The sequence below is a fragment of the Pinus tabuliformis genome, chromosome 2_2, assembly GCF_031772625.1.
Source record: "Pinus tabuliformis cultivar Carrire ecotype Pingquan chromosome 2_2, CPIR1, whole genome shotgun sequence".
NCBI lineage: Eukaryota > Viridiplantae > Streptophyta > Pinopsida > Pinales > Pinaceae > Pinus > Pinus tabuliformis.
Genome location: NC_142300.1, coordinates 325,819,759 through 325,832,716, shown reverse-complemented (window position 1 = coordinate 325,832,716; position 12,958 = coordinate 325,819,759).

The following is a 12,958-nucleotide window of genomic DNA, read 5'->3' as shown; positions in this document are numbered from 1 at the left end:
TACAAGATGTAATGAATATTTTATTTATAATAAAATAAGAAGACAAATATGCCAACAACGGTGGTTTTCTCCCACATCTGGTTTCCAACTAAAAACTTGGTGTCCACATGTGTTGATGTGTTTCTTATGTGTTTATGATTTATCTTCTCTTTACTGGTCATGGTTACTGCCTATTAAATGGATAATGAAATAATGATGCATTGGTTAAAGATAAACATTTGATGGAACATATGAAAAATTAGTTATCTCGATATACGCAATTTGCATTCACTAATGTACACACACACACAAGTTATTTTAATAACAATGCCATACAAAATTCTGAATGTGATATTGGAATTTAAAGTGAATTAAAAATATTGATTCACCACCTCCATCCCTTAGTATTTTTCCTAACAATTTAAAAAAAAATATGTAACTCAACAATGTCAGTTAAGGAAATATGAAATTTTCAAAAGGACAGGTAATTGAAGTGTGCAATTGTAGAAGTTTGTATTTGAAGGAAGCACCTGGATCAAAGTGAAGAGTTGACAAATAAGGGGAATGATGTCTTTTGTAGTTTTGTGGTTGTAAAGTAGTAGATGGGATTGGTGTCGCCTATAGGTTGGCTGGAATAAACTTGAGTGACTAAGTGGATTAGTGTCTTTTATAGGTTGGTTCATACAAAGAATGATATATTAAATATGTTTTGTGCCTTTCTACCTAAAGTGCTTCCACATATATCTCTATTTCATGTTCTCCTTATGAGATTGATGTTTTTTGGTGCTTGAATGCTTTAATTAAGTAAAATTTCTATCACACTGATTCAACCCAACCTTATCAATGTAATTGTGAATCTAACACTGCATCATATTTTTCGTAGCAATGTCATTCTTGCATTCTTGCTATGACATGCACTATAGTAAAGAAGAAAATATTCTCATTCATAAATGAGGAAGAATAGCTACCAGAATGTGTATTAGAAAATATGTGAAACTAGAAAAGTAGGTACATGAACTAAGCACATAAATGATGATCCTAGGACACAAAGGGGTATGTAGCAAGCAACAATCCACTAAAGACAACAAGAATCCTAAGTAGGATTTAGAAGAAGCTAAAAGGAAAGTACACTCAAGGTTTAAAAAATTGGAATTGTAGAGATATCGTTAGGTCCATGGCTCATATTTCAATGTAGATGGTAGAGTAAATATGTTTAGCCAAAATATACACTTTGTTCCTCAAAGAATAATGATGTAAGCATAATATCACCAACCTTGCACATCTCTAGGAGTTTGACCTTCAAACTATTGAAGAAATAATGCAAGTGGTTCAGGACAAAAACATAGAAGGAAAGACCAAACTCTATGAATTCTATCTCCATAATCTCATGCAATTCAACTACATACTTGGTATTCAAACCCTTACATGGGGATGCATAGTTAATGGTTATGGCTTCATGGTTGAGGCATGAAGATATGAGATCTAAGGAAATGAAGAGGCATAAACGAGAGGAATTATATAGTTCACATTAGGTAAGGGATGCACCATACAAGCTTAAGGATATCCTTACAACTCATTAAAATTTTCCATCATATAAGGTGGTTATCCCCAATTGGAATAAAAGAAGATAAGATTTTGTGTCCCACCTAGAAGACATGCTCAAATTATTGGGAGAGGAAGCCACTTCGACTTGGAAAGAGGAGGTGGAAAACTCTTCCTTATAGCCTCCAAGTTCATAAACCTCACTCTCCCCTCCAATTCTAGGCTATTATCATAGCAAGATATTCATGGTAAAATAAATCAATGCAAACTTTTGGAAAAATATTAGTAGCATTGAAATTCAACCCACCTTTCTTGCCTATATGAATCTTGAGTTTTATCAGGAAGTATAAGAGGAATATTTTTAAAGTATTAAGAAAGCACCAAGATTTTATTATCTTGGAGAATTCACTAGGAATTTATCCTGTGACTAGAGGTTGGAATACAAAGAAAAATATGGCCAATAACAATATCAAGGGACATGTTTATATGTGCAAAAAACCCCAGGGGATGAAATGTATATGATATATGTAATGTTTGTTGGGGGAATCAACCATTCTTTCAAGGTGTTTTCTCAACCATAAATTTGTATAAGAAGAGAACTGAGGTTAGGCCTAAAGGGAGAAGAGAAAGAACATTATTTTAATTACATTGTAGATTTATAGTTTTATTTATATTTGGAATTATGTATTAATGGAATTATAGTATTTATTTCCAAGTAGCTACCATTATATTTTATTAGGTCTATAACAGGGAGAATTTGAATGATCAAAATTTATCCTAAAGTTTAGAAACCTTAGCGAATATCACTAACCTTTAATATGCAATCTATAAAATATTTGGCAATGTTTTTTGTAAAAATATTAAAATTTCTAATAATTTTATAAAGTCTTTATATAATTCTTTTTGTCATTCTTAAGGTAAAATAATTTTATACCATAAAATTTGGGCAAATAATTTTTACAAAAAAATCAAAATTGGCAAATATTTTTTTGGAAAAGGCATAGAAAATTGGCCCACTTACGAATATTAGCTAGTAATATTTTCCCTGGTCTATAAGCACCTTTGGGAGTGTCCACCCATCTAAGTTATAATTCCCCTATGTACCCTTATCATTCTCATATTAATGCTTATTTTCCATGATATTTAATCTTCCATTTTATGTTGCAATTAGTTTTGTGAGTGATGTGCTTTTCATGCTCATGTAGAAGATTAGTAACTTATTCTTTGTAATTTGGTGAGTTGTTTTTATTAAATGTACAGGATAGAAATTAGTTTCTTTATGAATTTTATGCTTTCAAGCATTTAGTTGTTCCATTAATATCTAATTTAGAATTTTCCTATAGGAATATATAACTTTCCTGTAGGATTATATGGTTTCCTATAGGATGGCTCTGAGAGCTTATTTTTAGCACTTTCCGTCATGTTTAATAGATATGTCATTTCTAAATAAAAAAATGGCACTTGTTGATGTGAATTAGCAGGTAGGGGAGTTAAAGAAATGGAAAATTTTGTATATAAGATCAAACTCTATGAATCTTCATGTTATAATAGCAAGAGGAACATGTCGCACCATCCATAGAGAATCTAACTCTGTAATCATATGAAGAGTTGAAATATGATAAAATTTTATTGAAGTGGTCCCAAACTATATGACAAAGGTGGGATGGCCTTAGGTAGATTGGGTTCAAAAGATAACTTTTGGGCAGAACAAAATGGCATGTTTTTTTTGTATCATGGATCTTTGAAGGTTTTCTCAATGAGTCTGAACTTAATCTCTTTATATGTGCTAGAGACGTGGATTTGTGGTTTAACTTCATTGTTAATGCTCTCTTATCTGCGAAATAGAGTGGTCTGAGCTCTTAAATTTATGTTGGATGATTTTGTTATCACTGCAGCTCATGGATATAAATGATGTAAATCTTCAATCTTTTGTTTTCATAGTCATGATATTTAATTTTGTTTTACTTGGTTGGAGAATAGTACTCTCAGGTTAATCTTTTTAGTTTCAGAATCTATGCTATCAATATAAACATGCATCTTTCATTAATAGAAATCTTTTTCACTTGCTTAAAAAAACATGTTATTTTTCTTATGATATTTATTTAAAATTTAAAAATAAATTTAATTTTATAATTTCCAAACTAATTATTTATTGAAAATAATTTAATTTTCCCAAACACCAATATAATTCAAATCTCTTTATTTTTAAGAGTATTTTGGTGTTTGATTTGAAACACAATTCCATTAAAATTCCTAGTTTTTGGTGTAAGTGTGTCAACAAATCTTAGGGTAAGAGAGAGAAAGAGAGGAGTGAGAGAGGGAGATAAGGGTAAGCGAGAGAGGGTGAGACAGAAAGATGGAGGGGCAGAGATAATGACAAGGCTGGAGGGCAGATAGAGCCAGAGTAGGGTGGGGGTGGGAATAATGACAAGGTTAGAGGGCGTAGAGAGAGTTAAACTGTAATTACCAGTAAACTCATTCATGAAATAAGAAATGCATATGGTTTAATGTTTGGGAAAAGATTAAACATTTTAAAAGTAGTATTTTTTTCCATGTAGTAAAACAAACCAAATAAATTATAATTTATTTTTAGATTATTATTTAGAAAAAGCATAGAACATGAATCTCAGTCATGGAGATTTATCCTCACTTTACTGTGGAGATTCTTAATCTCTAAATACTCTTTGTTACAATATCATTGTACACTACCATTGTTTATCAACACCACAACCAAAAAAACCATTACTCATTTCATATGGCATTTGTGGATATAACTACTTTGGAAATAAATCTCAAACCTTGATTTCTATATCTTACTATGAATATTCTAAAATACTCCATGGAAATCAAATCTCTACCATCTAATTATTGATAATTATAATACATGCCTTATTCTAAAATAAATATACCTATTAACATAAATATGACAAAAATAGAAAATAACAAAAATATTTTTAATAGTCCACTTTAACCTTCAAATTAAAAAATCACATTCACCTTTATCCACTTTATCTTTGCTCCGACATGTGTCTCTTTCTCTTTTTCCAGCTTCTGGAAGTGTTGTTTTCACATTTTCTTATTACCACAAGTGTTTCTTTTGACTTTTTTTCACACTTGTATGTGTCGCACTTTGGAATACTACAAGAGGTAGCTCTAGCACACTCCTCTAGTTTAATTGATATTATATATCATGAGAATATGTGTTATACATTCTCTCACAACTTAGCTAACCTTCTAAGTGCAATCAACACTTTTTTTACAACTTATTTTTTAGGTGTTGCAAATCTATGCTTTAAGTGTTGCACTTAGAAATAAGTGTTGCTTTGCTATTGTTTCAAGGTACACGTGATGATTTCAAGTACTGTACATATTCCTGGCCTGTGTTTTAAGGAATTCATGTGTGTTATCCTATTTTGAAACTTGATTGTATGTTCTTCTCTCTCTTCTTTGACTAATCCCACACTTAGCCATTTTCTAGGATTTACCTGGCCTTAACATCTTACATACTTAGACTGCTAGTTGGTGGATGACCGCATGTCACATTTCCAGTCAATAGTGGTGCATCCCTTACCCTTTGTAAATGAACACTGTGCCATCCTGAGGGACTCCTCCTTCAAAAACTATTATGCAATCTTGAATTGTAGTCTCTTAGGCTCCTTCCTACTTACCTTTGAAAACTACGCCAAAGACTCAGTCCTACTTGCCTCCCTAGTGCATGTTGCATTCATAGTGGATAACAGAGCCACTCCTTAACCTATACAATGGGAAATTGTGAACATCTTGAGCCTTCCCCTCAAGGACTATGCATTGTGTAGTTACATTGAGCAAGCATATCACGTTTACCTCTTACACTTGCTCACTGCGCCAAGACTGAGCTCCACCTATCTCCTTAGCACATGGCATAGTTATAGTGGATAGTGTAACCTCTATTAGATCATTGCTAAAGTAAACTATACTCTTCCTTAATCCTACCTCTTAGTCACAGTGAATGGTGTAGCTTTAATTAGTAAGCCATCAATCCTTTTTCACTAAAGTTCCCCATTGTGCATAACACTTGCTCATGGATCTCCCTCTTAGTGCGTGCCTTAGTTCTAGTCAACAGTGGATCCTCTCTACACCCTTGCAAAAGAAAACTACGTTATACCTTCTCTTTGTCTCCCTTGGGAAGCTACAATCCCTAGGCCCCTAGTCATCGCCATCTTCACTTCACACATATGCTCCTCCCTCTTTCTTTCCCTAGCGTAGTGTACATTTCTAGTGTACAATCACTTATATCTAGCCTCATGCAACTGTGTACTACACCTAAGCAGTTGTCTCCCCATCAGCTTTTGCACATGCTCACCACAATCAGGCCCTTCCATGATCAAAGTAGGGGTAGAATAGAAGTTTTCTGGACTGATATTTCCTTGCCATGAGTGAAATTCATCTGCAGGAGTACCATCTCAACATGGAAAGGTGATGCTTATGGAAGATGTCAAGGAGAGATACAAGGAATAACATAGGGATACTAAGCACAAATAACAACCATCATGAAGAACACAAAGGAACCTTGGACTAAGATAAAGAAGTTTACTTGGAAGGTTTCAAAATTCATCTAGACCCTTTGGAGGGTGAAAATGAAGAACACACAAATATCTATAACAAATAAGTCAAAGTAAAATAAACAAGGACAGTATCTTGGCATTGCCACATCATCATGAAGTTCCATGTCATGGCTTGTACAATTGTCATCACATTGTCATATGTCAATGTTCCTTGCCACATCATTTGTGGATGTAATGATGTAATTTTCAAATGAAAAAATGTAAATTTGTGGAAGTCCAAGGGTCACATATGGAATATGAAAATTCACATTTGGACCAAATCGTTAATAAAAATTAAAAGGTCACTTAGAAGTCCAATGGTCACGAGGGAAGCTCAAAAGTCATGGGGATATAAAATTACATTTCTTTTGTCATAAATACATCCTCATAATTCAAGAAAAAGGGATTTTGGAGCCTAAGACTTTGGAGAGCTATCCGTAGCTTCTCTAGCTTGGCATAGAAGAGAAAATCATTCTTTGAAGAAGCAAGAAGTGACTTAGTTTTCCACTATTGGAGCTAGTGGCTCACCATTGTAACTGTGTACTTGTATCCTTCACTTAATTATCAGAAGCTCATTGAGCCAACACACTTTCATGCATGTATCATGAATGTTTTAATAATATTATTTAGATGTTAGTGGTATATGTTATGTTCATATGTACTAAAGAAATTGAACTGCTTCATGAGTTTTGGTGCTTATCTTGTTGGATATGTGTTGTATTTAATTTAATGATCATTATGTCTATGTGAACTAATTCACTAGATGAATAATGAATCTTTCCTTTCTTTCATGTGCCTCTCTTAGGATCCTACTATTACATTCCACCTTGAGACTCACTCTTGTCTCCCCTCTTGTGAAATCCTTCTTTTACACATTGCAATTAGTGTTTCACAATGTCATCTTGTTTGTTGATTTCAAAGATTATGTGCATACTCTCTTATGTTATTCATTACAACTAATGAAAAATTTGAGTTATGATGGTTGGGATGATACTCTGGATGGGGCTCCAACTCCAAACTATGTGAGGTTTAATTGGGAATTCACATAGGGAGACCCCGTGTATGTTGGCAATATCCAACACCGTCAACATTTTGGCACTAAAAGGAGGGCCATATGACAAGTTGTGTCCATTGAGTTTGTTTTGAATCTCTCATCTTGAATGGCTCATTCCCAAATCATAATCCTGGGATGTTTTTCCAAGGACCTTAATCTTATCATCCCCACGGAAATTATTTATAACTTGTCTCAATTTAAGTTTGATGGCAAGGGTGAAATAACTATATTTGGACACCTATTTCTATTTATTCATTTTTGTATTTATAATGGAATTCATTGTAAATATGTTAAGAGCAGGTTTTTCACCCTCACACTTGGAGGTCAAGTCAAGAAACGGTGTCATACATTACCAACTTCTTATATCCATTCATTTGAGAAACCTATTAAGGATATTTGTGAAGCCTTTGAAAAATATGTTTATCAAGATGTATGTGATAGAATCAATCAACTTAGAATGGAATATGGTAAATATTTAGAGGATTTTTGTAATCAATTTCTTCACCTTTGCTATTAGTTTCTTGGAGAATATTTTGACTATAATTTTATTAGTGAAAAGTTTCCGAGATTAATTCTTCTTTCTATGAGATCATTTGAATCTGAAGCCTTAGATGATTCTTCTCTTCCAACTTATGTTGATCATGACGCACCCCAAATCTATTAGGAGGAACCTACTATTCCTCTCGTTCCTTATTTTCCTCCTTTCTCAATACTAATTTTGGTGCCTCCTTGTAATGATGATGATGTTGGGAAATATGGAAATAAATTGTTAATCTGTCTTCTCCACCTTCAACTACTCCACATGATTTAGATTCTATGGAAGGAAACTTGGAATGGTTCAGTAACTACAAGGAGTTCTAGGTGAAGGCTAATTCTATAGTTTTTCCAAGTCACATCAATATGCATAATTCAAATATTGAATCTAACTTGATTGAAATTACATTTACTCAAGGGATACCCTTCAACATCTACCATCCATCTCTCCTAATTCCTTGTTCCTTAGTATGATTAATCAAGCTACTTCAACTCTTAATGATGTTCAATCTGTTGTTCTAAGAAATAATCAATAATAAAGTAGTTGCATTTCACATGTAGAGGAGAATAGTGTTGAAGATATGTCCTATGTTTCTTCCCTCTTCCAATATTATATTCTTACATTTCTGGTTCATCACCAATCTTTTGAGATTGATAAACTATCAAATGATTCTAAGCCTTGCATTCAAGTTGATACTTTGGAAAACCATCACTTTGACATTCATTTTTCCACTAATACATGTGGTGATGAGTGCTCAAGTAAATAAGATGATATCTTTTCTTCTTCGAAGGACTTAGATTTGCAAAGTATCAATCTATAATCTACTTCTAATAGTCTACAATCTCCATTCGTGGATTAGGATGATATTTTGGTTCAATATTCTATTAGAATCTATCTAGTTCATACATCTTCAGATAACAAATATAAAGAAGTAAGTTGTTAGGTTTTGTAATATTTAGTATACCATGTTAAAGAAAAGCAAGGTCAATTTGAATGTCACATTGATATGCCCTTTCTTGGCCACTATGTTGATGAAGATGATATTGATCCTTTATTCTTACAAGCTCATTCCGATTAGTTACAACTGGTGTTTATCCTCCTAAGTATTTTCATCTTTCCTTACCTCTAGAACGTTATTCATTGTACCTAGATATGTTTTATAAGTTTGTTATGCCAATAGTTTCTTTAAATCATTTAGATCTTTATCTAGATGCTCATGATTGCAATCACGTATAGGATGGTGTGATATTACAAACAAAGGATGGAAAGTATGAATCCATTATTCATGATATGTTCCATTTTAAATCTCCCATAAGTCAGGAGGAATATGTGGCAATTCTAAATTATCAAGGGAAGTTTCTGATTGATGTATTTTAATGCTCTATCCATAAAGAATATGACATGCTTAATCTTAAATCTGGTCAAACCAATTACTAATGTTTTCACTAATACATCTCACGATAATGATGCATATATCCTTGTTGATTTTTCTAAGCCACCCAAATTCAAAAATCCATCGTTAAAAAGTTCAGGGACCTGACAAGAAGTTGAGGCACTTCATCCGTTGCTGATGGTTCTGTTAGTTTCTCATAATCTTATTGAGATATCCGAACCGAGTTGGATCTCAATTTTCATGCATAGTTCTCTCCTTAACACTTATCCACTTTATGTGAGCTCTTTCTTAAAGGAATTTCAATGTTTTCAAGTTAATCCTATTAACCCTCAAGATATACTGTTTGATCAGATAAAGGATTCTTGTTTGCCTAGTCCCTTTTCATATGAATCCCTCATATCAAAACCAATATTCGAGAGCACATATTATATGGATCCACATAGTTTCAAAACTTGTCATCTTGATTATCAAGACGAAGGTCATCTTCGGTTGGAGCAATATCCCTCCCATTTGAAATATTTTGAGATTTATTATCTTCTTATCTCACTTATGCATGCTTTGAAATTAATGATATTTCTAGCATAATCTCTCTCCTTGAGTGAAAACAAATTATTGATTCATTAAATGAACCAAAACCCTTGTGTTGACACGAACACTTGGTTTGATTTGACACTTGTTTCCAATAATTTTCCACCTTGGTATCCTAATTGGTTTCTTGAATTTACAATGATAGTGTTTTTTTTAATTTCCATAAGATTTCATATTGTTGGCTTAATATGTAATCAGATGAAAAGGAAACCAATGGAAAATTAATAATGTTAGTTTCTAATTCACCAATTTAATCATCTTCCCACCGATGTGTCTAATGACAATTGTTTTACATCAATTGATCTCATTGAGTCCATTGATTTCCATTATTCATAATTTGAGTATTCATATGCTTGTGGATAATTAAGGTACTTCAACATGATTTGATGGTTATGTCAGGTCCTATCCATCTTGACAAGACAAGATCGAATTCCCCTAAGAAGATTTTCTTTGTGTTTTGAATGCGTTAATTGAAAATTAATTTTCTCATTAGTTTCAGGGTTTTCAGATTGGTTGTTCTACATATCATGGCCCCATCGCCAAATGGTTAGAGAAATATTACTTGGAATGCTCCATTGAAAATAATAAGTTTCGATCTTTCTTGATGTTTCCAAAAACTGAAAACATGGATGAATATACATAAACAAGTAGCCTTCAAGGTTTTTATGATCCTCATTCAATCAATGAGGAAAATTTTGAGACTAGTTCAAACCAGTTGGTATGGCAGATCTTTTTACTGATAAGCAAGACCTTCAGTTCGTTGTGCAATCTTTTCAAGTTGTTATTCTTAATTTTTCACATCGATTTATATTTCTTTTAATTCTTCACATATTTTTGTTTGTAGGTCAGGAGAAGTTATGGTGGTTACATTGGAAATTCCATTACACTTAGCGCTGACCTTCTAGCCCATTATGTTAGGAGTAGGTCTAGGTGCATTTTATCTCTCTACTTGCATTGCATGACCCTGCATTTTACCCTTTTATAGTCCTTGCATTTGGTAGGTTTTCATTGTTTCTCTCCCATGTTTATTTTTAGTTAAGGTTTACTTATGCTTTGATTTTTGTTTTTTTTTTCCTGTTATGCCTTGTCATTTATTTATAGCTTTTGTTTAATAAAACTTTGCATGAAAATGTTCTTTCTTGGCTCAAAATAAAATGTGGAAAAACTTAAAAAGGGAAATTGTGATGAAGAACAATGCTTGGATAATCTGTAATCCTCTTCATTATGTTGGTTTATACATCTTTTAAAGTCAATGATTTCTGGATAGAAAATACGATCCATTTGAACGAAAATCCTTAAGCAGAACCATGATGCATGCTTTCATTTTAGGATCTTCATTCCTTGAATCAGTGTGGTAATTAAATAGTTTTTTTCCTTCTGATCCAATCAAGTATAGAAGGGAAAGGGTAAAATAAATAGCGAGCATATCATCTTCAAAGTTATATATAACTTTCTCTGAAGGAACAACCTCTCCTACTCTCAATAAGTGAGGATCGCTCTCACACTGGATAATAAGTGCAAAAGAAAATTTAAATAAATAAAATAAAGGGTGAAAGAGGAAAAGGGCTTCCTGCATAGAGAGGTGAAGCAAGAAAATTTGTAAGGGTACTATCTAGGTTCACTCGTAGTGAAGAAATGATTGTGTTCCTGTACTGACTCCGCTAAGGTACTTTCCAGGCCTACTGGTAGTGGAGAAACACTAGAGTTGATACCCAAGACTCTGATTATCCTAAAATCACAACTACATATTTACCCTTAACCTATATAAAAACAATTACGATATGGTGATCTTTGTAAGTGTGTTTAACCGAGGAAAGGAATAGAGGAGACCATGTCTATAACTGGGTCAAATGGGGAAGCCAAATTAATCCACATGATGAATCAATACTTCTTGAAGGACTAAGAATTTGTGCTCAATGATATACTTAAATATAGAATATGGAGTTCTACCAGTGTGTCACCAAGTGTTGACGTTGTGATCAATGCCCTCCAAAAGTTTTCCTACACTTGAATTTTGGATCCCACTAAGGATCTTGAAATTTGTCGTTCCATGGTGACTTCATGGTAAATTAATTTTTTGAAAAGTTTTTAAGTCTTATTCTCAAATTATAAATGTAAAATTAGCTTGCTCACACATGCTCATTCCTTTATGAATTAATAAATAGATTTGTTGCCATGCAAGCTTAGAAACGCATTGCAAAGCTCCTTAAAAAAAGGCTTGCATATCTCTAGGAGCAGTGCTTATGAAATTTTCAATACATAAGCTATGAAACCTATGCTGATAGTTAGTGCATATATCATTTGATAATCTCTCTCACTTTGTTTATCATTGTACTATTATTCCGTTGAGTTTTTTGAACTGTTGCTTTTGCGCACCTTTGCTTTCACAAGTAATGCTTTCACTTTTGTGACTGTCATTTTTGCTTGCTTTAACTTTAGCAACTGTCATTTTCAATTTATATTTTCTATGGAATGTTTCACTTTCACTTTATTAAGCTTTTGCAAGTGTCACTTTTAATTGTTTTCACTCCTACATGTGTTGCACTTTGGCATACAACTAGAGGCAAGTCTAGCACACTCTTTTTCATTAGTTGATATTATCTATCATAAGAATATGAACTATACAATCCCTCATGACTTAACACACCTTTTAGATGCACTCAACACTTCCTTTCCAACTTGTATTTCAAGTGTCTCAAAGGTACATTTTAATTGTCACGCTTCGAAATAAGTGTCGCTTTGCTATTATTTCAAGGTATTCAAGATGATTTCAATTAATGTGCATATTATTGGCTTGTGTTTGATGGAATTCATGTGTGTGATCCTATTTTAGAACTTTTTTCTATCTTCTCTCTTCTCTTGTTCAATTGATTCCACACTTAGCCATTTTTCAAGCTTTCCCTGGCCTTACCATCTTGCACACTTAGACTCCTAGTCAGTGGATGAGCGCATGTCACATTTCTATTCAATAGTGGTGCATTACTTACCCTATACAAAATATCATTGCACCATTCTTAGGTCATACTCCTTCACAAGCCATTGCACAATCTTGAACTACAGTCTCTCAGTCTCCTTCCTATTTACCTCTAAAAACGGTTCCCAAGAGTCCATCCTACTTGCCTCCCTAGCACATGTTGCATTCAAAGTGGAAAGTAGAGAAACTCCTTGACCTCTACAATGGGAAACTATGCACACCTTGAGACTTCCCCTCAAGCATTGTGCATTACACGGTTACAATGAGAAAGCATGCCACCCTTACCTCTTACACTTGCTCACTATGCCAA